General features: G+C 45.3%; 1 long non-coding RNA gene across 1 annotated transcript; it reads right to left on the bottom strand.

Annotated features, from left to right (window-relative positions):
* Positions 1-10,130: 10,130 nt before the first annotated feature.
* Positions 10,131-15,873, bottom strand: LOC136290508 (uncharacterized). Its single transcript, XR_010721160.1, has 4 exons — positions 15,626-15,873; positions 11,157-11,258; positions 10,849-11,013; positions 10,131-10,374 (listed from the first exon to the last, which is right to left on the bottom strand). It is a non-coding gene; the product is annotated as an uncharacterized lncRNA (long non-coding RNA).
* Positions 15,874-23,838: the final 7,965 nt, after the last annotated feature.

Raw genomic sequence — 23,838 nt, 5'->3', positions numbered from 1 at the left:
ATGCAGTCTCTATGCTGAGTATTTGGCAGCATCTGGCTCATCAGCCAATTTCTCTTGCTGCTGGGTGCCCCTGAATAGTTGTGTTGCCAAATTGACAGCCAGCTATTGCTCATCTAAAGTATGTCTCTCAGACAACCATTAAAGACGTTTAAATGAAGTTTCTCTGCCCAGTACTCAATGCCCAATGAAGGGTTGGGTTGTATTATTTCACCCTCATTTCAAGGATCTACCCAGGACCACCAAATGACCTTCAGCTGTGATAATCGTGCCACAATAATGGCAGCATTTGGAACTACACACATCTTAAGAGTAAGGAATGAAGACTTACAATTGACCTAATTTTTTTCACACTGTTGTAATCACACATGTATCTCTGTGTGTCTGGGAGTGAACAATGAAATATCAAACCCTAGATATTTTGACTAGTATAGGCTATTTCAGTTGGAAGGGACTTACAACAACCATCTTAGTTCAAGTACCTGACCAGTTCAGAGCTGATATCTGATTGGATGCTTCTTTTTTTCCTTTAAAGCCACTTGAACAAAAATTACAGCACTGTACTCTCTACTGCACTCTCACCTTGCAAATACTTCACAGCCAAGCCCAAGAACATTGCAATTCCCATTACCACTGAGCATGTGCTGTGCACACAGTGGACTGAATTTCATACTGTCAGAGAGTAGTTTGGGTTGGAAGGGACCTTAAAAATCATCTGCCTCCAAACCCCAGATATGGGCAGGGACACATTCCACAAGACCAAGTTGCTCAAGGCTCCATCCAGCCTGGCCTTGAACACTTTCAGTGATGGGGCATCCACAGCTTCTCCAGGCAACCTGCTCCAGTGCCTCACACCCCTCACAGTAAAGAATTTCTCCTGAAAATCTTATCTAAACCTGCCTTCTGTCATTTTAAAGTCATTCTCCTTTATCCTATCATGCCATGGCCTTGTCAAAAGCCCCTCTCCAGCTTTTTCTCTCAATGTCTCCATAGCAGAGGTGCTCCAGCCCCTGGAGCATCTTTATGACCTCTTCTAGAACTTGCTCCAACAGCTCCATGTCCTTCTTATGTTGGGGGATGCCAGAGCTGGATCCCACCTGAGAATCAGGTGGGAACTCAGCTGAGCAGAGCAGAGGGGATGAATCAAATCAGGCTGTACATTGTATTTGTGGACTTAAAAACAGCATTTTATAGGAACTGTGGAAGGCGAGAGCCTGGCAGAAGACAAGCCCAGACGCAGCGTTCCACATTTATTCCAATAGCTCCTGGTGTTGGGGGGCACAAAAAGAGATGTTTCACCCCAAATGCATCATGACCCCCAGGAATCCCAGACCTTTGGGGCTCCAGCAGGGCATGGGTACACGTGTAGCAGGGCACTGGGACCATTCTGCCCTGAAGCCAAAGATGCAATGTGAGATAAACATCACATAATCACAGTAATCCTGGGAATTTGTCCCGATTTACTCACATGAAGTGTCGGGGCTGCACTTGCACTTGCACTTGCTGCAATTCCCCATTACAGGGGAGGATTTGCTGCACACCAGGGTTTGAGCTCTTAATGAAAGAGTGACCCCAAGGCCAGCCTGGGAACAGCATGGTCTGTTGGTCTTTAATTTGTACACAACCCAGTGCCATGCAGCACGAGGAAGGAGAGGGGATCCGAGTGGCTGCCTGCCCCCATGAGAAAGATCTGCCTTGCTGAGGAGTAATCACATGAATATTCTCAAATTTCAAACCAAATTCTAAACAGGAGTCATCCCGTCTCCCTCACACACATCCACCATTCCATTTAATTTTTACGGTTTTTTCCTCTGCAAAATATACAATATGGCAAAAAAAGTTACAGAAAGAGGTTTTTCTTAAGAAACCAATGCTGTGTCATTTCCTAGATTGCATTCTTTTCTTTCTCTCTCCTAATTCAGAGAAAGCCACTTTCTTATCCGTGCTGCTGCCAACCTCCTACTTACAAGAGAATGAATCCAAAATAAACTCATTCATTCCAGTGAAGATACACGGGAATTACTTCAATATAACTCCAAGTATAAATTTTCCCTGATACTCCTTAACCACTGTGCAGATTCCTGTTGTGTGCTCAGATTTCAGTTTCAGCCTGTGTCCAGCACTCTTAGTAGCCCATTTAATGTCAAAAAACCTCAGGTATACTAGAATTTAAAGAAGAAACAAAGGCATTGCACTATCTTGTCTCAGTTAATAGTTGGTATTTATCTGAAAGAAAGTGTAAGGCTTTTCTTTCCTTCTTTTCCTTTTTAAATTTAAAAAGAGGTATTCATTATTCATTAAACCCCACCCCCCAAAAAAACCAAACAAAAACAAATCAAAAAACCAAACCAACAAACAAAAAAGAAATACCAAACCACCAAACCAAAACAAACCAAGAAGCGAGATTCTCTAGCGTTAGATTTTAGCTTCATTTCTTAGTTCATGGCAGTGTGATGTGGGGAGATGCAGGCAACTGGACCAGGCTCATGTGAGGATAGTGAAAGAAACATTATTTTTTGACATGTAAGTTCGACATTTCTCTATCTTCATTTTAAAAGCATAGCTATAAAATGGAAACATTTCCATAATAGTCATATTCCCAAATAAGAGGATGTTAATTAAAGGCTTTAATTTGTTGGTTTTAACCTTTATCATGAAAAAATATTTTTAAAAAATCAGAGGTAAGAATCCATGTGACCATTCAATCTAATATATTCGATTTATACCATTTTGAAATTTCCTGTAAGAATATTAAGACGTTATTCATTCCTGTGTTGGCACAGGGCTCTGAGGCACTCACTTAGTTCTCTTGTGTAAAAGATTAGGTACTGAAATTTGTCCCACTTTTTATTTATGAAAACACACTGCAAAGCACACAGGATACCAGCAATGGCTGCATTTCAGCTACAAGTGATCCCTGTGGAAATTGGGATTGCTTAGAAGGACGTGTACCAACACACAAAGAGGATTTTTTGTTCTTAATTACCCGCCCGCATGCAGGAAGGCAGGGTGTGTATATCAGTAAATCTCTGAAGTTTGGAGGAGAGGTAATACCCAGGATTAAAACTGTTACAGACACGTTATTTCTTGCCATACAACGTGGAAATATCAAAGTTCACACCCTGTTTTTTTGGAAGATCAAACCAAGTGGATGGCAGAACCTGCCTGGTTAAGAAAAGCCAGTTTGGGATTCATGCTCAGTTACATGCTCACTACACTGAAGAACTTGAACTGCTTTTTTTCCACCAATTTTTAATTCTTCCAAATTATGTCTAGGCCATGACCTAAAAAACAGCAATTGCAAGGACACTGCGCCACAGTGAGGAAGAGGAAAGTGGAAACATCTCTCTGAATGAGTGGTGGGTGTTTTGGGACATGCCCTCAAAGCTCATTCCCTGATGCTCCATTTCCAGCCCTGCTCCTCCCAAATCCCACTCAAAGCCTGGGGACAGCTGAGCATCACACACAGCATTTCTGCATTGCACTGTGAAACCTTTCCCCAGTCTCAGAGAGTTTTATTTCCTCTTCTTCCCCCCAGCTCAGGACAGACGAGCAGGGAGCAAGAGCATGTGATCAATAGCCTCTTGCTTCAAAATCTGTAAGCTTATGTCATTGAGGCCTTGGTGCATAAAAAGGTCTTCTCCAAAAGACTGTGGAGCCTGACTGACCACCACAGTGTGTCCCCAGAGCCACTGTTAGTCCTCTTGTTTTACACTCATCATGGTGGCACACGTGGTGAACAGCTAAATACTCAGCTTTGGCTGGTTCATCTGTCACCTATATCCATTCTCCACACTTTCCCTAAGAGCTTGAGGGGAAGGTGAGTTTTAGTCCATAACACATGGCTGTGCAGAGAAATCCACATCCATGGAAGTGCTGGGTGTGGTGATGGCAACTCTCTGAAGCTCTCCTGAAGCACAGTCTCCCCACCTCATCATGACATGTCTCTCAAATATCTAAGAGTTGAGTGGGATGTTCAAATGTGAATATTAGTACTGATCTCTGTTTGAAACCATATTCTTGTCCCAGCCTGCTCTCACGAGCCTGCCAGCTTTGCAGGAACACTGTGTCATGCAACCAGAATTCTAAGGAAGGCCCCCCAATGGTGTCTGGGGTGAAGCTGTGGGATGGAGTTGCTCTGATGTGTCCAATCCTCCCAGAAAATGAAGAGACACCTTTATTATTTCTTTTAATCTGGGGTATCAGTAGGGTTCTCTTGTCCTCCTCTTTCCCTTCCCAACCCACCGAACCTTCACTGGCAGGACAGGTCATGCTGCCATGTCCCTTTTGTTTTCAGAGGTGTAGCAACCCTCTGGTGTTCCTGCATCTCCTACATAGATCTGGATGTCTTAAAGGTGTTGGATAAACTGCTGTATCTAGGGTGGGAAAGAGAGACGGCAGAGCTCAGGGCAGGGAAGGGAACAGGAGTCACAGGGAGGCTTGTTGGCAAATGTCACCAATCAAACTGAGCAGCAGAATAAGGCATTTGCCTTGCTGGATCTGTACCACCAGAACAGACTTTTGTGGGTGAGTCTGAGTTCAGGGCCAGGGTGAATGAAACCAGGGTTGGCCACGGCTTGATCTACATGCCCTGCATCCCCTGCCTCAGCCTGCCTGGCTCCCACTCCTTCTGCCAGGCAAGGACCCTGCTCCACCTTCTCAGAAGAGACTGGTTTTCCTGGTGTGCCCTGCCCTTTCCCCAAGCCTGAGAGACAGCCCCAGTGAAAAGGAAGGTGTCTGTTGGGTCTGTGGGCTCTCCCCTCCCTTGGGGCAGTGGAGACTCATTACTGCTCCTCCTGGCTTGGCTTTACCATGTTTAGCTATCTGTGGCTGTTATACTCCAACACATTCCATTCTGCTTGCAGCCATGTGTTGGTGGACTGGAAAAGGTTGTGGATGGCTAGCTTGACAGTCCACAGCTTCCCAGTTTTCTTGGAAGTCCTGTTCTGGATGTCAGCTGAGTGAACCTCCTGGAAGGAGAGAGCACATGCAGCATGGAGACATGCCCTAGCAAAGGTAATGATTCAGCACCAGAGACCCTGGCTTGGAGACCCTAACTTCCTTACTCCAGACTGGTCTGCATTCATTCTTCTCCAACCCATCGAGGGGCATGAAATTCGGAACCTCTTCTAATCCCAGAGACTGTTACTGGACTCTGCCATAACCCCATGGCTGAAGGATGAGCCCTCAGCCAGTCTTGACAGAGCCAGGCTTGGAGATCTTCCCCTGCCCATCCCACAACTCCTTACCCACAGGGGGATGTCACTTTGAGCCTGGTCAAAACATACAGCTGGGTGTCAGCAGTGGGGGCAAGGCTAACACCCTTCCTGGGGGGCATTTTGGACCCACAGGAGATCACACTGGTACAGGATGAGCTCTTTTCCACACAAGACCTATCAGGGCTTTCCGTATCTGTGGTACAAAACCTTGTGCCCTGTCAGTCCTGCTCCTCACTGTTCCAGTCTCAACAGGCCCAAGACCCTCTTCACCAGGGGAGGGGAGGAGTTGGTGGTGCAGCTCTGGGTCATCTGGTGTACCTGTACAGTTCTTCGAGATCTCTCCACATGGGATTTCACCTGGGTCCTCTTGGCATGCAAGTCCCTCTACCAGTCAGTGATGATTCTAATCTTCTCTCTAAAGGCCTGGTGGCACTACAGTGAGGGTGACATGGTTGCCTGCACCCAAAATTTGTCACCTGCCTCCCAAAAAGCCTCCAAAACACCACAAGCCATCCCAACCATGCCCCAGCACCCACCCATCTTTCTCAACTCATCTTTCTCTGCCAGGGTCTTTTCCACCTCTTAGGCTTCTTCTTCTTCAGGAGGTGAATAAGTGAAGATTGGGAGTCCAGCCTGGTTTTTGGTTTCCTTTCTTCCCCTTCCTGAAGCCCAGGCCTTCCTGCAGGACCGTGCCCAAGCTTTGGTGTGTTGATGCTTGCCTGCCACGCATCAGGCACCAGGCACATCCAAATTAAACAGATTTAATGACCCCTGCAGCAAAAGCACCAGGGCCATGTGCACGTGCTTCACTTTCAGAGTCTAACAAGGAGAACGTCTCTCCATTCAAAAGGAATTTTTTTCTCCTGTTAGTTATGATAAAAGTTCAAGCTGGAGATAAGCTACAGAGACTGGGCTGAATACTTCAAGGGCTGATAGTCAAATTACAGGGCTTGCGTCATCTGGGAGGAACCAGCACCAACAGACTCTATCAACCTCTTGGTGGTTTTACTCTCACTCATCCCAGTGCAACATCTCTGCCTCTACCAACATTTTCTCCAGTGACAGGAAAAGATGTGTTTGAGGAGAGAAGACATAGGAACAACTGTGGACATCATCTGGACTCCGACACTCTCTGCTAGAAGTGCAGTTTCTAACCCTTTTTTGCACTGGGGTTGTGGAGACCAGAAGAGGAAAATTAAGTCTTGGAAGCCTTCAGAAATATTACATGCTAAAGACCACACACCAGCACGCTGTGAAGGACAGGCTGTAGCTCCAGCCTCAGCGTGGACAACTGGTGTTGTCAAGAAACTTTGACCAGTGTCAGGGTTTTTCTTAAATTTAGAAGTCTATAAATCTTCTCTTCTGCCTCCAAAACACCGCTTTTGCCTATCAAACCCTTGCAAGCAATCAGCAAAATGAAAAGGCATTAAAGAGACACAGAACATGACTGAGCTGCTGGTGTGGAGCCTGTGCTGTGGCCATGGAGGCCACTGGAATGGGATGTCCTATGCCACCACTGGCTTTGCAAACTTGCCTAAATCATCAGCTTGTCAGTTTGCTGATCCCATCTGTCCCTCAGGTATTAGATCCACACACTTTCCCCTGAGCTAAGGAAACTGCCCTGGGCAGCACCCCAGGGTACTTTCAAAGGACACTTTCCAGTTTAAGAAAAAAAATTACTCCTTGTTAAAAGCAAACAAGCAGCATCCCACAAGGTGCCCACAGAACCTCGGCCTTTCTATTTTATTACTTTCCTAACAATTTTGTCTGCTCTGGATAAATAAAATCTCTCCTGACAAGTGGAAAGGTGCCCAGATGGAAAGAGCAGGTTGTTCCAAGGACCAGCTGGTTCCCCAAGTCCTGGTTTTCTCTCCCATGCTCTGCAGCATCTCACTGAGAAACTTCCCCAGCTGGGACACAGTCTGCTCTGCCAGGGGCTGCAAGAGAGCTGCTCACTTGCAGGTGGAGGTGTGTCAGGAAAACTGCCAGGCAAGGCATTAAGCAATGAACAACAAGCAAACAAGAGTGCAAAATTCCCACCAGCTGCAGCAGGAACAGTGACAAGGAGCCAGCTAATATCCTACATCTGCTGTGTGTTGCAGTAACCCCAGCTCCTCCTCCGCTTTTCTCTGCCCACATCTTACACCTCCATGGGGCTTTGGCTGGGATTTGGAAATCCAAGAGGCAGGATGTTTGCCTTGGTTTGCTCTGGTGTACTATCACAGGCCCCTGGGAATATTCAGCCACAAACAATGACCAGTTGCCCTTGTTCTGACCCAACTTGTGGCTGGCACACAGCATGACAACACATCACCTGGAGCAGTTCTCACCATCACAGACTCTTCCTGTAGCCAATTTCTCAGCACTGGCAGAGACAATGGATGGAAGTCAAGCTTACACATTCCTGACATGTGGTCAAACAGCCTGTGGCACCAATATGTGGAGAAATGGGCACAGGGAAGGCTGAGTGGCCACAACTCTGCTTTGCCCACAAGCCCATCCTCGTGCTGTGACCTCCAAGGAGCACCAGTCTGAAATGGGGCAATCCAAGGCCTTCTCTAGTTTGAGTTCTGCTGAAGAGCAGACTGAGCCAGATTCAGTTGTTTCTGCCATCTCTTCTCTACACGTCTCTTGGGAGGCACAAGGATACTCCTAGGGCAGAGAGGAGCCCATGAAGGTAGAGACTTACTGTTGACCCTGCTTGGAGCTAGAAGTCAGAAAAAACTCCAGAGATCCCTTCCAGTAGGTCCCTCAAATTATCCTACAATTCTGATAACTCCCCATTAGTCTTCCACCCCATACTGCCACCCTTGGCAGAAAAAGCCCTCCGCAGTGAGGACAGGGGCATTTGGCAGCCCTTTCCCCACAGTCTGGGCATATGAGGCAGAGCTTTCATCTCAACCCCTGGTACTTGTAGAGTCTCATATTTTCGGGGGGGGGGGGGGGGGGGGTTGGGGGGGGGGGTTGGGGGGGGGGGGACTGTTTTGTTTCTTTTTAACTTTACAATAATTTTAATTTTACAACTTCATAAATCAATTCCTCTTCCTTGCTCTGCCCCACACCTCCTGTCTGGGTGTGACTTTAAGCAAATGAGACCCTTGAATGAAAATTCACTTTTTTCTTCTTTTTTTTTTTTTTTTCAAGAAGTGCTCATGTCTCCTCAGCCTCAAATATTTCATGCAGGTTGTGCCATGTATTTCACAAGCTAAGCCAAGCAAAACACTGCCTTCCATATACACTGCAAAAAAAAGTTTTTCAGGCTCAAAGCATTTCTGTCTTTGGCAGATCCTTTTCTCAAAGCATACCAAAGAAAAAGTATGGAAATGAAATACAAAGAGTGGTTAAAATAATATTTTGGGTAGAGATGAGCTCAAACCAAACCCCAGATTAGAAAGCCAGATACCCCCCAGATACCATGCCTAAAACGAGGAGATTTGTTGTGATACTCAGAGAACAACTGGAAAGCATTGCAGGTCTCCCACCGAGTTTAATTTCCTAATTGAACTTATAAAAGTCTTAACCCCTACCAGTCCTCACAGTTAACACAGATCCTTTTATATTTATATCATAGATTGTATTTACCCAGGCTGGCCCTGTGTGGGTTAGATGGGGGTGGATGTGCTGGTGGGGGGCAGATGGGGGTCTGGCATGGCAGAGAGGCTCCACAAGGCAGAGGGGCTCTGCTGAACCTGGGCAGGGGACCCAAAGCTTCCCTGGATTTCAGTGTGGTTATTTCTGCTGTTTGGATCCAGCCTGTCACTGACGTGGGCACAAACTGCAGTGTAATTTGGGGTTTCAGACCCAGCATTTAGGACTGGATCCAAAACTCGAATGGAAGAAATTTCGGAAAGAGGCTTTTAAGAGTTTAATTTGAAACAGAAAACCCATGAAACTATTTTTGCCCTGGTCTTTAATTGAACTATTTTTTTTAATCCTCTAGTATGCCCAGGCTCTTCAGGCATCCAGCAGCAGTGTCTCAGTATTAAACATGACACTTTATGCTACAGGAGTGATGAATGACTGACAAACTCAGCTTCCTGTGAACCTGCTGTTCTGGAGAGGTAAACAAACAGCATGTTACAGCTCCATGTGTGCACTCAGCAGCAGCCATAAGGAAAGCTGACTTTAAAGAAAGCCTATCTTAACAGCAGATTTCAAGAGGATAATTGCACCTACTAATCGATAAATACTCTCAGAATCTGATGATGCAAGTCTTAGAGGCATATTTAGTTTCTGTATCCCAACAGAGAGTCCATGTATGTGACTGTAAATGGGACAGTTTAATAAAGTGTATTTTTCCCTCTAGTTTAATATTTTTATAAATCTTAAAATAACCTTAAAAATATTTGTCCTAGTACTCGACAGGATTTGGGCTTGTTTTTCTATCAATTTAGTGGTTGTAACACAGGTCTTAAAATAGAGGGGAAGGGAGACTGTTGTTTTGTTCCAGAAGCTGAGTGTGTACCCAGCACGTCAGCCCCATTGTACAGAGCTCCTGCCATCATGAGTCAAAACCATCCCAGCTTCCTTCCAGACAAGGATGGACATGCCCTGGGCTCTGGCCACTGCTCTGTTCCATCCTGTACTGTGCCAGGGCTGCTCCTGTCTGGTACCCACAGCGCAGGCACGTGCCCAGCCAAATCCTCCCCATCTTCAATAAGCCAGGTAGCCACACCTCTGTGCCTCCACCCTAAAACAAGGACTGGACTTGGCTAACATGCTGAATACTCAGTGAAGCACTTGCTTCTAGGCAAAATGAAACCTCTTGGGTATGAAGGGTCCACAGTGCAGGAGAAAGAACTCATTAAAAATCCTGGTTTTCATGTTAAGTATCATGTTTTTAATGTTTCAGGTTGTTGAATCCTTGTCCATCACAGTTTGACACTTGCTGTTTGCAGGGGTCATGTCCCACCTTAAATGCATGCAGCTCACCCAGCACAATCCCAGCTCTGCCCCAGCAGCAGTGCCAGCATCTCCCTGCTCCCCTCACCAGATTCTTGCTGCCACTGATGCATGGGGACAGATTCCTGTTCCTCTCAGCCTTCCCAAGCAGTTTTGGGAACTGCAGGCATCCAGGCTCAAAAGCAAAATCTGGAAGGTAGTTTTGTAGCAGAGAATGTTCCTGGACTCCATCAGCAACATCTTCAGACTCGGTCACCTTTCAAAAAGACAAACTCCATGAACACTGCTCTCATATACATACACGCACACACAAAAACAGTTATTAGCTTAATAGGGTGAGTATCAAAATGCAACAATAAATTATCTGACATCTTTATTACTTAGAATGACTGATTCAAACAAAGCTAACCCTTTAATTATGTTTATATAATGTAATTTGGCATAAGTCATAAAGCACCCCTTTGGCAATGCCAGATTAAATATTTTACATTTGCTTGGGCAGCACATTACAAGAATGGAAGTGGTTTTTTTGCCCGATGCTCTGGAGCAGTGACTGCAGTAGTGTGGATAAGAACAAGGGCATAGAGGTTCTGCCCCGAAGGAATTGTCCTGAGATCAAGGGACCCCAACCCCATATGCCACTTTGTAGAGCTCCTCTTCCTACCCTCACACCCAGGAGAATGGAACCACTGCCATTTGCCAAGACCAAAACAAAAGGCCCTGCTCATACCAAGGGCACCAGTGGTGCCTCTGTTCTTGATGGTGGGGTTTCCTGGGTTGCTCCCATTTCTGCCCACTGCACCTTCTCTGAGTCCTTCTTCTATGTACAATGGGAGAAGGGGTCCCACTTTATGCCACAACCATTTTGGCTAATTGTCCTTGAGAGGGTTTATACCTGGAATTTCAGAGAGAGGATGAAGTTCCATGAGCTGTTCTGCAACAGGGCACAGGACAGAGAGAAGTCTCTGTGTCCAGATTCCCAGAGCCCATTTTCCCATCACTCCTAAATATCTTCCCAAGAAAAATGAGTTCCCATACCAGGCTTGGTGTCTGGGTTCCTCTCTAGGAAACTCCCCAAAGATCCCACATTTTAAGCTCCATGGCTCAGTTCTTCACTGTTGAACTAGAAATGCCTGTTGCCTGTTTCAAAAGAATGCAAATAAATACAGCCCTCACTCCCAGAACAGGTCCCATGAAGCTGCCCCTCCACTGCCCGCACATCAGGAACATAGATGGAGACGAAGTTTGAACAAAGCCCCTCAAGGTCCAGGATAGCCACTTTGCTGGCAACAGCCTGATTGCCCTTCCCAAGGGATTTTCCGTGAGTCACCACCACCATGCCGAGAATCTCAGTTCACCCTCAGCCCTCTGAGACCCACATGCCTCCTCTGACCACGACCACCTACGCCAAAGTATCTAAATTCTCCACTGCCAAGGACCACCCTGACCTCGCAGGTCTTCCAGAGAGGTTTCTCTGACTTGGTTCTGCTGCTACAGTGGCAGCACAAAGTTGATATTCATAAGCAAACAGCACAGTAGAATCCAGTGCAGGGAGAGTGTGGTTGTATCTTTCTGCAGCCAGTGGGATGGAAAGCTGCATTCACAGTCTCCTGGAGCAGCCAGCGTGAACTTACTGCTGCCTTACTACTTTGTTTAAGTTCAGACTATTTCACACACTCCCACTTTGCCCAACATACCCTTTGTATAATGTAAAGTAGGTATGAGTTTCAAATGCTCACTATGAACATCAATTTGGATACTGCAAGAGGTACCTAAACCTCTCTTCACTGTTGTAATTAAGTGACGTTTGTAAAGATATCAATAATGAATGAGGATACAGGACAGACAACAGGAACTTGAACTTTTTCAAGTAACATGTGGAGCCAAATGGTATAGACTTAGATTCAAAATTAATTTAAAAAAAAAACAACAAAACAAAACAAAAAAGCCCTAAAAATAATTCAAGTAGTCCAAAAAACAATGCATAATATACAATTCAGAACAGAAACTTTGACTAATGTAAAGAGACGAGATCTTTGGAGCACTGAGCAGAGCAGTTTACAATTTCTGGTGTATGTCATGTTTGCATCAAAGTGTTTCAATTACAGAATTAATAAATCCATCCACACAAAATTTCTTTGAGTTCTTCAAAGACAGCCTGGACTGTTTTGCCAAAGCACTTTCCCTTTTTTGCCTTCATATAAATTACGGTGTGCAAAAAAATAAGTCAATTAAGAGAGAATAGGCATTATGAAATACTTCCCTTTGCATAAGCACACAGGCTTGCAAATCTCATTGAAATTCTGTTGAGTTGCATTGCCCACACAACTTGCAATCTTAGTCAAAGCCACACAAAAGGCTTCCCTCCCCATTGTTTACAGGAGCGTTTTGGGAACGGGGCATACATTGCTGCGCAGGAAGGGAAGCAGAGACAGGAGTGAAATGTAGTTTGTTGAGCTAATAAAACAGCAAGGCTTCCATTTGTTTCCTTAGTCCTATAGAGCCACTCCTGTTCAGGACTTGCACGCTCCACTGTTCGCAGAGCTGGTGACTGCTGACTGGTAAAGCTTGTGGGCTGGTCACGTTTTAACCATGAGAATGTTTCCCAGCCATTATTAATGGCAGTGGCTTAATACATCATTTAAGAGGTTGATATATGACAACAAAGGGACAGAAAGCCCTAAAGAGACCTGCTGTACTTAACTAGCTAAACTCCTCTAGAGATTACAGCAAGCCCAGAAAAAAACCATGAAATTCATCTAAATTCAGGGGATTCTGAAGTTTGCAAGGCGTTTGGCCAAAAGCAACCTAAATATTTTCATATTCCTTTACATAAAGTTACCAGTACTGCCTAATTACATGAGTAATAAGAGACAACAAAGTCTCCTTCTCACACATTCAGAACACTCTTTCATGCAGCAAGGAACATATATATAAAATAATTAAGACGGACATCAATGAAAGCAAGAAGGGGCATGAGTTTGGAAAATCTGCCAAACCACTGGGACTTCTGGCAGAACACCCTGAATGTCTGGGATCTACTTATTCAAATGCGGGCATCAAACTTCTCCAGGGAGACAGCCCATGCAGGTCAGAAGTCACACAAGACCACAGGACAGCAGCTGCCTCCTGCTGCCCTTGCAGGTGAACTTCCCACTTCAGCTCCAAGGCAGCTGTGGCAGAGAAACTGAGCACAGATGAGAGAAATTCTGTAAAAAGAATACCTCAGGAAAAAAGGTATCAGAGATTCCCACACTCATGTCCCAGGAACTGGGGCTGCTCCAGCTCCATCCTGCCATTTCTAGGGGGCCTACAGACCATTTCTGAAGACACAGGCATATACAGATGGGAAGAAAAGCCCAGGTGTGCAGGAGTTCATTGTTTCCCCCTACCCCAAATATTCAGACAAGGTGAGTGAGGGAAAATTTAACTTTACTTGGTTAGTGACCTCAGACCATCATGGCTGCAGCTGTTTAATGCTGCTCCATCCATTTGCAATGCCAATTCTCTGAAACCTATTGAAGGCAAAGGATGCCTTCTGCTCAGCAGAAAGGGCTGAGTATCAGCTCTAAACTGCTTTTCTTGCCTCTTGGATATCCTAGCTTAGTCCTTCACTATTTTCAATTTACTCCCTCACTTTTCTCCTGTTGAGGAGGAAAGAGAAAAGGGGAAAAGGGTTCAATCTAGATCTTCTGCTGATTTCAATAGGACAGTGATAATTTACAAGAGGGGATAATGCCACCAACAGGTGAACTCAGCTTTTTCCTGATTTACACCAGGGATGAGGTTCACCATCAGCCAGTGGCCCCCTCAATAAGAGACGACTTCAGGGTGGTTTATTTCTGAACCTCACTTTTAGACCAGTGTGACAGGAGAAGGTGTCCTCTTCTGTGAAACCTCATCTTTATGTGGTTGTGTGCCTGGGGGTTGGGTGAAGCCTCCTGAAGATTTTTAGAAAAACTAAGAAAAGAAGTTCTCCTTTCCACAAGAGCAAGGCAGCCTCAAGTAAGAGGAAGGCATGTTGAACTCTGCAGCTGAGGTCAGAGGAGGATACTGGGCCATTTCTTTGGGCTGTGCAATCCCTTCCCTAAGCAGTCACACACCACCCTGGTCTCCCAGTGCAGCCTCAGCAGAAAGACCTCCCATGCAGCAGTACTCAGAGCCCAGTGTCTAAACAAACTTCTATTTCCTTTGTTCAGTTCTCAACTCAGTCAAACCTCCCTTCCCCTTCTTTTTCTTCCCTGACTCCCACCATGTGCCCAGCTGGTCTGGCTCAGGGCAGTCTCAGGTGGGTGGTCACTCCCTGGCTGAGGCAGTGGTTTGCTCCCTTGCCTGCAGCCATGCCCAGCTCCAGCAGCTCTCTGACTATCAGGAAATTTGCAAACCAGAGCGATGAATTGTAGGACCTCTCCAGGGAAAGCACTTCTGGCACACCCACACACTCTTAACGCAGCTGGAATTAAAATCAGGTTTTATTTCCCTCCCTGGGTCAAGCAGAGTAAATCATCACTTCCATGGTAAGCACAGAGCCTGGGCCAGCATTGCCCAGCAATGAGCCCTAGTGACAGGGATATGTACCCACAGCAGTGAAAGATCTCCTTCCACTCACAGTGTGTTTTAGCTTGTCCCTTCTTCCCCCACCCCTGCATGTTTTCTGCTTATAACAATTAATTGCTTCATCGCTGAAGGCAGCGTTTAATCCTGCGAGCATAAATTCTCACGTACAGCGATGTGATCAGTGAGGCTTGTGGGATTAGATCCTTGGGTCCACCAAAAATTTTCAGAGGAGTGTAATTATAATCAGACATGCAGCTACATGAGTGTCTCAAGACAAGCACATGTGCAATTGCTTGTGATTTGCTGCAGTTTTTAAAATCAGAAAAATTGTTCAGGATCAAGTGAACTTGCCTGGGCAGACATGCATAAAATAAAACTGTTTAGAGAAATGGCTTTGGGGATTCTCCTGCTGGCCCTTTACCTAGTGCCCCTTCAGACCCCAACTCCTTTCTGAAGAAGTGCCTTTCCTCCACTAGGCTTTGCCTTGTTGCTTTCCTGACCTGAGCCCCTCCTGCCACCTTCTACATCAGTCCCAAACTTGAAGTTTCAGCCGAAGACACTAAAATTTTTATCTGCACATCTCACTGGCTTTTTCCTTCCAGCCCAATGGGCAAAAAAGCACAAACATGAAGTTAAGGCTTTATTAATGGCATGCATGTTCAACTGAGACAACCCATCAACCCTAAAATTGGGGAGTAAAGATCTTCATGTTATCTCTGAGATGACTTGCCTGGGACAGTGCTTCCTGTGGCTCAAGAAACAGCTTCCTGACCTCTCCTGAGGGCATATATCTCCCCCAGTTTGTTCAGATACCTTCTGATCCCTCTGCAGCTCTGGTGATACCCCAGCCTGAGGCAGCTCACTGCTAACTGCAGCCCAAACAAAAGACAGTCATGGCAGGAGGGAATGCACAGGAGGAATTCCCACCAACAAACTAGAGATTTTCATACCAAGATCGTTGAAGAAAACATTCATAAAAGATGTATTCCTCAAAGCAGATCCTTTTGCAGAACCTCTTCAGCCAGTCACTGTCCCCTTGTTGCCTTCTGCATCCTCAGCAGCTGCTGCTGAGCTGCTACCCTGCTCTGCCACCAAAAACTTCCACATTAAACTTCCCACATCACTGTCACAACTCCTGTACTTAGAAGAACCTGGCAGTGCCAGCCCACACTGTGCCTGGCCAGGTGCCTAATCCTCAAGCAACCTCCCAAATGCTTTTGATCCACATTTGCAGCTGCTTTAGAGCATTTCTCTGTAAGGGCTGCTTTGCAGAAACAACTGTCCTGACTCCACCCCTAGGGCTCTGGGGTTTGGAGCAGAGCTCTCTCCAGGTGAACCCAGTGGCAATTACTGGATGGATGTTTCAGCTGGGTAGTCCCCCACTCTGAGAGCAGCAGCTGTGGTGAACATTTCCTGAGACCTGTGGCTGTTGCTCTGGGCTTTTCTTCAGCTTCACAGCGGGAATCAGATGCTTGCGGTCACTCTTTCCCCCTAACCCTGGTGTTGGACCATCAGATGTAAGCCATGGATGATGCAGTCTGTGTTCTTGTTCCCTTAATGAGGTCTCAAAAATAATCAGCTGCGCCAAGTTATGCAAAAATCTCACCAATTTCTGAGCTACTGCAAGTGGTGACTTCCAGGTAAGACGGAGCTGAAAGGGGGCTGTAGTGAGATGGGTGCTGGTCTCTTCCCTCAGGTAACAAGTGACAGGATGAGAGAAAATGGCCTCAGGTTGTGCCAGGGAGATTTAGATCGGATATTAGGAAAAATTTCTTCACAGAAAGACTTGTCAAACATTGGAACAGGCAGTCCAGGGAGTGGTGGAATCACTGTCCCTGGAAACATTCATAAAGCATTTGATGTGGTACCTGGGAGCCTGTGTGCACAGCCAGATGCTGATGGACTGAAACTGTAATGGGTATAAGGAGAAACCTCCCTCCATCACACAGATTTTGCCCCCTGCTGATGGTATCACCACCAGCCTGTTTCATGGGCTATGGGTAAAATCTTTAAATCGGAGAAAGAGCCAACTAAGTATGATTAATAGCAAGCAATTTGCTTAATGAAACGGAGTGCCAAAGCAGGAAATATTCATTTCCCTTACTAGAAACACAATACTAATTAAAACAAGGGTAATGAAAGAGAAAAACATACATTTAATGTTCCTCCATTAAATTTCTCCAATCTAATCTATTGTTTAGATGCTCTTAGAAATATTTGCTCCCTTCAGACCACACTGGGTTTTGAATAAAAAATGGACTGAGGTAATCAGTATTTAAACCTCTGCATAGAAGGTTTAATTCCAAACCCACAAAAATATGCTTAAACATCACCTCCAGTTATGCACTGCATAAAAATTTTGCTTTCTTAAAAATGGAATTATTTATTTCTGTACTGAGTGGCAGCTGCTTGCACAGTTGATTCTCCTGAGAATTTATGCCTGGTCCAGGCAGAGGAAAGGAGCCTGGAATTAACCTCTTGCTCTCTGCTACTGGTAATTACCTTTGCCACAGAGTAGAGTGCACCAGGAGCAGAGAATCCAGGCAGGGCCCTGCCATAAGCAGCAATGAAATAAATCAAGACGTGACAGCATGAAGGGACAAATAAATCACCAGGAGAGAGGTGACATGGGGAAGGACAAGAGCAATAAGCAATAGCAGCACATGAGTTCATGGCCAACACCAGCTGGGCAGGAGATGCTTTGGTTGGCATCAGCTGAACATCTGGAGTTGGGCTGGGTTTGAGGTACAACCTGTGCTTTGAGGACAGGAAAAATGAGAGACAGAGAAATAAGAGTTCCCAAGACCTCTGAGGGAGCAAGACACCATGTCCTTTTACAGCATCTTGTCTGAGAAAGGTTCCCACAGAGAGTTAGTTCCAGGGCTAGCGACAGCTCAAAGTCATCCCAGATCCTCCTCTTCTGACACAGGAATTTACTTCATCGTTTACTATTCAAATATATCAGAAGCATTTATACAGGAACAACTCATTTTTTGAGCTTCTGTTGTACTTTTTGAAGAGAAAAATAAGTTTTTATTAAGATGCATTACTGATATTAATAAGGAAATGTCCTAAGAGAAACTACTTCCTTGGAAAGTAATGTAGAAAAGGGCTCTTCCACCTTAAAACAATACATTGGGCATGGGGGAAATAAAGAGAACATCTGCTTTTCTGATTTTTTTTTTTATTGTTGGTGGGTTGGTTTGGTTTGATTTGGGTGTTACTTTTATTTTGCTTTTTTAATTATTATTTTATTTTAGAGTGAAGGAGCAGCAGAGAGGGATTTGGCTCTCGAGGGCATCTCATACCAGTAGGTGGCAAAGATGCCTCAGCTCTCCCTTGTGACATTTTGGTGAGATGATGTGGTTGGAAGGAAAGTGAAATGAACATAGCTGCTTCCCAGAAATAATCTCCTAAGCTTTTATCTTCAATCTCCTTCCGTCCATACTGTCATATGAACTATATGGAGAAAATCCCAAGGTCAGCACAGCAGCCTTTTGGCTGAAGCCAGAGTGTGTAACCACATCCCATCCCCACTCAGCAGAAGCGTCTCATTTCCTGCAGGATCTGCAACAGGCTCTGGCTTTAGTCATGTCCTCGTTGCTGTCAGGCCACAATGGAAACACCTACACTGGGCTGCAGGTTTCTCCACCAGGAAGGACACAAACACAAAGCTGGGATATTTTAGCAGGAAGGGGCAGCTTGGTAGTTAGGGAAGACAAATCTCTTCTTTCCTGGAAAAAGTGAACATGCACAAATGGGCTTGCTCAGCTCCTCTCCCCTTATCCTACTGAGGCAATACCTGGCTAGTTTTTATACCACCAAGACATTTGTTTCTGGTTTGGTTTCTTGTCAAGCGCTTGAAGACCAGGACACACTTATATGTGGTGAATAGCAAATACCAGTGATCATTGCAGGGATAGAAGCCACATAAAATGGGGTAAGGAGAAACATGGCAATGACTGAGTGAAGAAAAACCTTTAAAAACCTGGAGGACAACAGGGCCAGGATCCGTTAAGAGGCCAACAGGGAGCCAACATAATGTAAAAAAAAAAAAAAAAAAAAAAAAAAAAAAAAAAAAAAAACCCAAACAAACATCAAAGGGAAACATAGACCATGGGCAAGGTTCTTACTTTTGTTTGTCTGCCACTATTGACTATTGAGGTCAACAGCTCTCAAAGTCCTAAACGGCATCCAATGATTTTGTCAGTATTAGGCCTTGGGAAGGTTTTGTTGATGAGAACTGGGAGGAGAGGTGTTTCTAACTATTACCAGTTTCATCCTGTAACTACTTTGAAGAACCCATCTCTGAGGAACAGAAGTGCCCCTGAAAGCTGGTGTGGGCTAAGAACCTTAGAGCCAAAATCACAAGGTGATTTTCAGTTTTTTTCAGAAAACTACCTGCGAGGGACACACACTTCCACAGTGGAGAATACCGCAAACATTAATTATGGATAAAAGAGCATACAGAGGTAAAGAAATCTATCTCACCGACCTGCTGCCCTGCTCCAGGAAAATATTTCTTACACTCCCTCCAGCTTGCATTTGGATTTTGTGGAATCAAAATCCTTCCAGACTCCAGCTTTCTATGCCCTTCCCCCTGGTTCTTTTGGACAGAATTACAAAATGATGGGGTTAATAGAGCACGGAGCAGCTGCAATCTATTTGGATTTCACTGAAGGACTCAATACTGTCTCCTGAAATCTTATGCTTCAAATTAATTCAAGTTGGCTCAGGCAGGAAAACACTGTCATGCTGACCAAATGCTGCCTGAGACGACTGTAAACACGGGGAAGTGACAGGGAGAGATGCTCTCATTGCAGCACCCAGGGGCTGCCCTTCAACCTCCTCAGACAGACAGCAAAAGAAAAGGGGACTCCAAGGAGCACTGACAGTCCCAGAAGCAGTTAAAACAAAAGGGGGTTGCATCCAATTGAGCAAAGGTCAAGGGAGTTAAGAAATGATGGTGAAACAAGTTAATTTTTCCATAGGAAGGGAAGGGAAGGGAAGGACAGGAGGGATGCATACCTGTGCTCGGATAGAAGAGTTCTTAAGTGTAACAGGGGAAAAATCCAGCAGGCAGCAGTGTTAATATTATTGCAGCCACCATCTTCCACAGTAACAGCCATTTTAGGGTGGAATAATTACTGCCCCCTTCCAGAGTGAAATAATTGCTCTGGAATACACTCCATCACTAGGGTTCAGAGGAGTAGCAGCCCCAGAGCAGCTCTCACAAAATCGAATCTTCTGGGCAATTTTGCTTGTAGATAAAACTCAAAATTCAAATACTCTTGATCCATAGGCAGAAAATCCATCTGGAAACAAGGAAAAGGAGTTTTGTAGCTGATGCAATCAGTAGTCTGCTCTTCTTGCTGGTGCCAAAATCTACTGACCCATTCCACTGGTCCTAAAATCTAGGGAAATTTGTTGCTTTGATAGGAGAGGATCTGAATACGGCCAGTTACATGGTTTTCAAGGGGAAAGAAGGCTTTTTATAGGTTCTTATATGTTTTTTATGCATTCTTCACACACAGTTTCCAAATTCTCCAGCAGAAAATAAAACTACAAGAACTTCCCAGGCATGTCCTGCCCGCTGTAAAACATGTATAACAATCTCACCTTTGGACTTGGTGGTATTTCAGTTTTACAGTATCCCATGTGAGGTTTTTCATCCCCCTCCTCCCTGTCTTTTAGGAGAAAACCACTGCTCCTCTTGAGGAGCTGGTAACTTTTCCTGATTCTGATTTGAAATATTCATACAATGCAGTGAAAGGCACTTCCCAAAGCACCCAGGTGGCCGAGGAAGTCGATTGTTCAAAGAGCTTTAAAAATGGTTTGGTCAATCAGCTGTTGGTGTTCTTCCAATAAGCTGGTGGTGCTGCATCCAAAGCTCACAAAAACAAATAAACTCTCACCTCCATCACCTCCTTGGACTGAGCTGAGGAGTTTTGGTCACCTGGTACAGGACCCTGCTCCCATCACTACTACATCCCACTACATCCCATCAAAGACTGAGCTTAAGCCTGTTTGAATTCACTGTAGGAGTAATTCCAGTTTCTCCTTCCAAATCCAGAAGTCTCCTACCCATACCCTTCGATACCAAGGTAAGAAATTTGGATGAGGCAGAGCTGGGATGCAGGGCAGGGTGGATCATACCTCACACAGGGATCCTTCACAGCCAAGCTGCCTGTGCTGTGTGATGCCCTGTCTCATCACTGGTGCTCACAGCACTCAGCCCTCACTACACAGATATCTCCAAGGTGGAAAAAAAGCAACCTTAAAAAGGGCCTGATTTCGAGTTTAATGCCAACTCCATAACCGGCCAGTCACTGAGGATGTGAGACTCAGCCTTCATCTCCTCCTGCCTAATATGAAGCAGATGTCTTCAGTTAATGAACCATTTGCTATTCAGTAACCACTTCATTTTCCTTCCATCATTTTTCTCTCTAGTTCTGACACAGAGAGGGCAGGCTGTGTAAATAAGGCAGTTCCCATAGAAATGTATTGCATGTAGAGCAATCCAAAGGCACTGAGGTAGGCACTGAGCAGGACAGTGCCTCTTAAAAGATGGGACACTTGACAGGGATGTGGGACACGTCATTCACCCTTTGCATGTCTTTTGACTCACCAAGTTGCTTTAGCCTCTGTATTTTGAACTCAAATCCTTCTTCATGCCTTGTTTGTTCACATCATAAATGCCAAACAAGGGGCATGTCTCCAGTTTCAGTGCTTAGCAGAAACAAACTGTGATATTTTCTACCACCAGTGAGACTGTAATAGGGCGAAACTTTGCAGCAGTGACTTTACAGTTCTGTGATTCTGGATATAGGCGGTAAAACTCAGGCTCCAGAGATGAAAAATTATTCACCCTCCCTTTTTCCTGGTGAGGGTTGCAATGCATCTGGGACAACCCTCAAAATGACAGGCTGCAGCCCCTGATCTGCTCTGGCACAGGATCCTCATCCCTTTGTTCCCAAGACACTCAGGTGGGCATGGAGAGCACCCAGCAGCTGGGGCATCCCACCCAGGACCCCTGAACTGGGGACCTCTGAATTCTGTGAATGTTACATACCAGAAAATGTTATATCCCAGTTCAATCAAGAGGGATTATTTTCCTCTGGGCTCTGCATTAAAAAATACAATGATGTTTATTAATTAATTATAGGAAAGGGATGACATTTAAATTCTCTCTGGGTCCCAGCCATCACATTGCATCTTTCTAATAGTTTCCCAATAGAAACAGATTCCTGTTCTGGCTGCCTGACTCTCCACTTTCCCCTGATACTAAGGGGTCTTAAAAGCTTAGAAAGCTATAGCCAAGCTAATTTTGTAATACACTGGAACTCTCCTTTTGCATCATCCTAAGGGGGACTTACTCTAATGTGGTTCTTGGAAATAACTTCTCCCCTCATAAAACCCCCCAAACTGTAAACTTTCCAATGAACTCCTTACATTAAGGCATTTTAAAGTTTTATTTTAGTAATCATCATAATAAACAACTCCAGTCTTTACAGAGCTTTTCATCCCCAAGGATCCCAGAGTGCTTCAAGCCACTGCACATCAACTACAGACAGGGATGAATCCACTGCCCTGTGAAAAGGTGGCTGTTCCCAGGGCTCCAGCCAGCCATGCCATGCTGTGAGAGAGAGGCTTTGGGGAACAGCATCTCTGCAGCTCAGCTGGTACAGAAGTCCTGTTTGGATGCTCAAACCTTGCCAAAGCAGGAATGGTACATGTTCACCAATTTTGCAACACTAAATGGAACCAGAGTCCAGTAGCTGGTTACCAGGAAAGAAGCTATTAATTGAGGGACGTAATAAGTAACAGCTAACAGTATTGACTACCCCGTGATAAGAGAGAGAAAATGGACACAAGCTGCAATGTGGAAAGTTACAATTAAATATAAATGTCTTTGAAGTCTCTATAAAGGTGGTTAAATGAGTTGTCCAGAGGGCTTGTGGCCTCTTCATCCTGGAGCTGAGTCCTTGAATTCAACTGGATGAAGCTTTGAGCAACCTGGTCTTGCTGGAACCTGCTTTGTGCAGGGCACTGGATGAGAGAGGTCCCCTGGCCTCATCCCAAATTCTTCTGTAGCATAGTCTGGCGCAATAACTTAAAGCATGAGTGGTGTTGGTTTAAATTAACACATCAACTGCTGAGTTGCAGCAGCTGTCACAGCTGTGAGCTACAGGCCCAGCAACCTCCAGCCAGCACCAGAAACTGCAACACCTCATGTTGTGCTAGTGAGAGTCTGTGGAAACCCCACTGTCCTGGTAATTTCACTGAAAATTAAGAAGTTTGCTCTTGTCTCATCCCAGCAGTGTTGAGGAGAATGGAGCACCGAGCCCCCTGCAGCAAACATTTCCAAATGTGGGTGTTCCCTGCCTCCAGTCCTGTATTTTCCAGATTAAAGCCATTCAGTGCTGTTAACTCTTCCTCACAGCAACCGACCACTTGTGATTCTATTTAATCTGGACCCGCTCCAGTTCACTGGGTCTAGGGGTGGGGAGCAGTGCCCAAACTGGCTTCAACACACTGTACTTCAACCCTCATCAACACCCAGTGTAGCCACCTCCCTCAACTCATATCCAGCTTTCCCAGGAAGCTGGCCCTGAAAGCTCTTTTGGGGCAGACAAACGGCGTCACGCTGTCCCACTTGGATTAGAGTCTCCCACAGCTTCCAGAGGTTTCTCCATCACGCTGCAGCGTCAACAGCTGCTGCCTCCTCTAGGAATTTGTGTACCGGATCATACCTTCTTGCTCACATCTTGCTGATGGCAGGTTTGTTGTTAACTCCTGAAAAGTAGCCTTTCCTCCCCAGGGAGATGTGCACCCCATGCAAGGAATGACAACTAGACCTCAGGTGGAGGACAGCAAGGCAGGGAGATTCCACCACTGCCTGGGGGGTTACTTCAATGTTTAACTTCCAGCTAACCATTTTTCAGCTCACACTGACACCCAGAAGGTTGCAGCACAATGTAAAGACTTGGTAGCTTGACTGCAGCTACAGGCAAAATCATTGCATATACTGAGCCTTCCAGGGCTGGGAGCCAGGGAGTGTGGAACTCAATATGGAAGATATCACTGTATCTTTTGTGGATATCATTATGTTTTTTATTCTGTTTCATTACAGTCTGAAAACACTTTTTAACCCACTGCTCTC

This window comes from Chamaea fasciata, unplaced genomic scaffold (assembly GCF_029207755.1).
Source record: "Chamaea fasciata isolate MVZ Bird 193981 ecotype frontalis unplaced genomic scaffold, bChaFas1.0.hap1 SCAF_6, whole genome shotgun sequence".
Classification (NCBI taxonomy): domain Eukaryota; kingdom Metazoa; phylum Chordata; class Aves; order Passeriformes; family Sylviidae; genus Chamaea; species Chamaea fasciata.
Note: the sequence above shows the minus strand (reverse complement) of the source record. Positions and strands in the feature narration are given on the sequence as shown.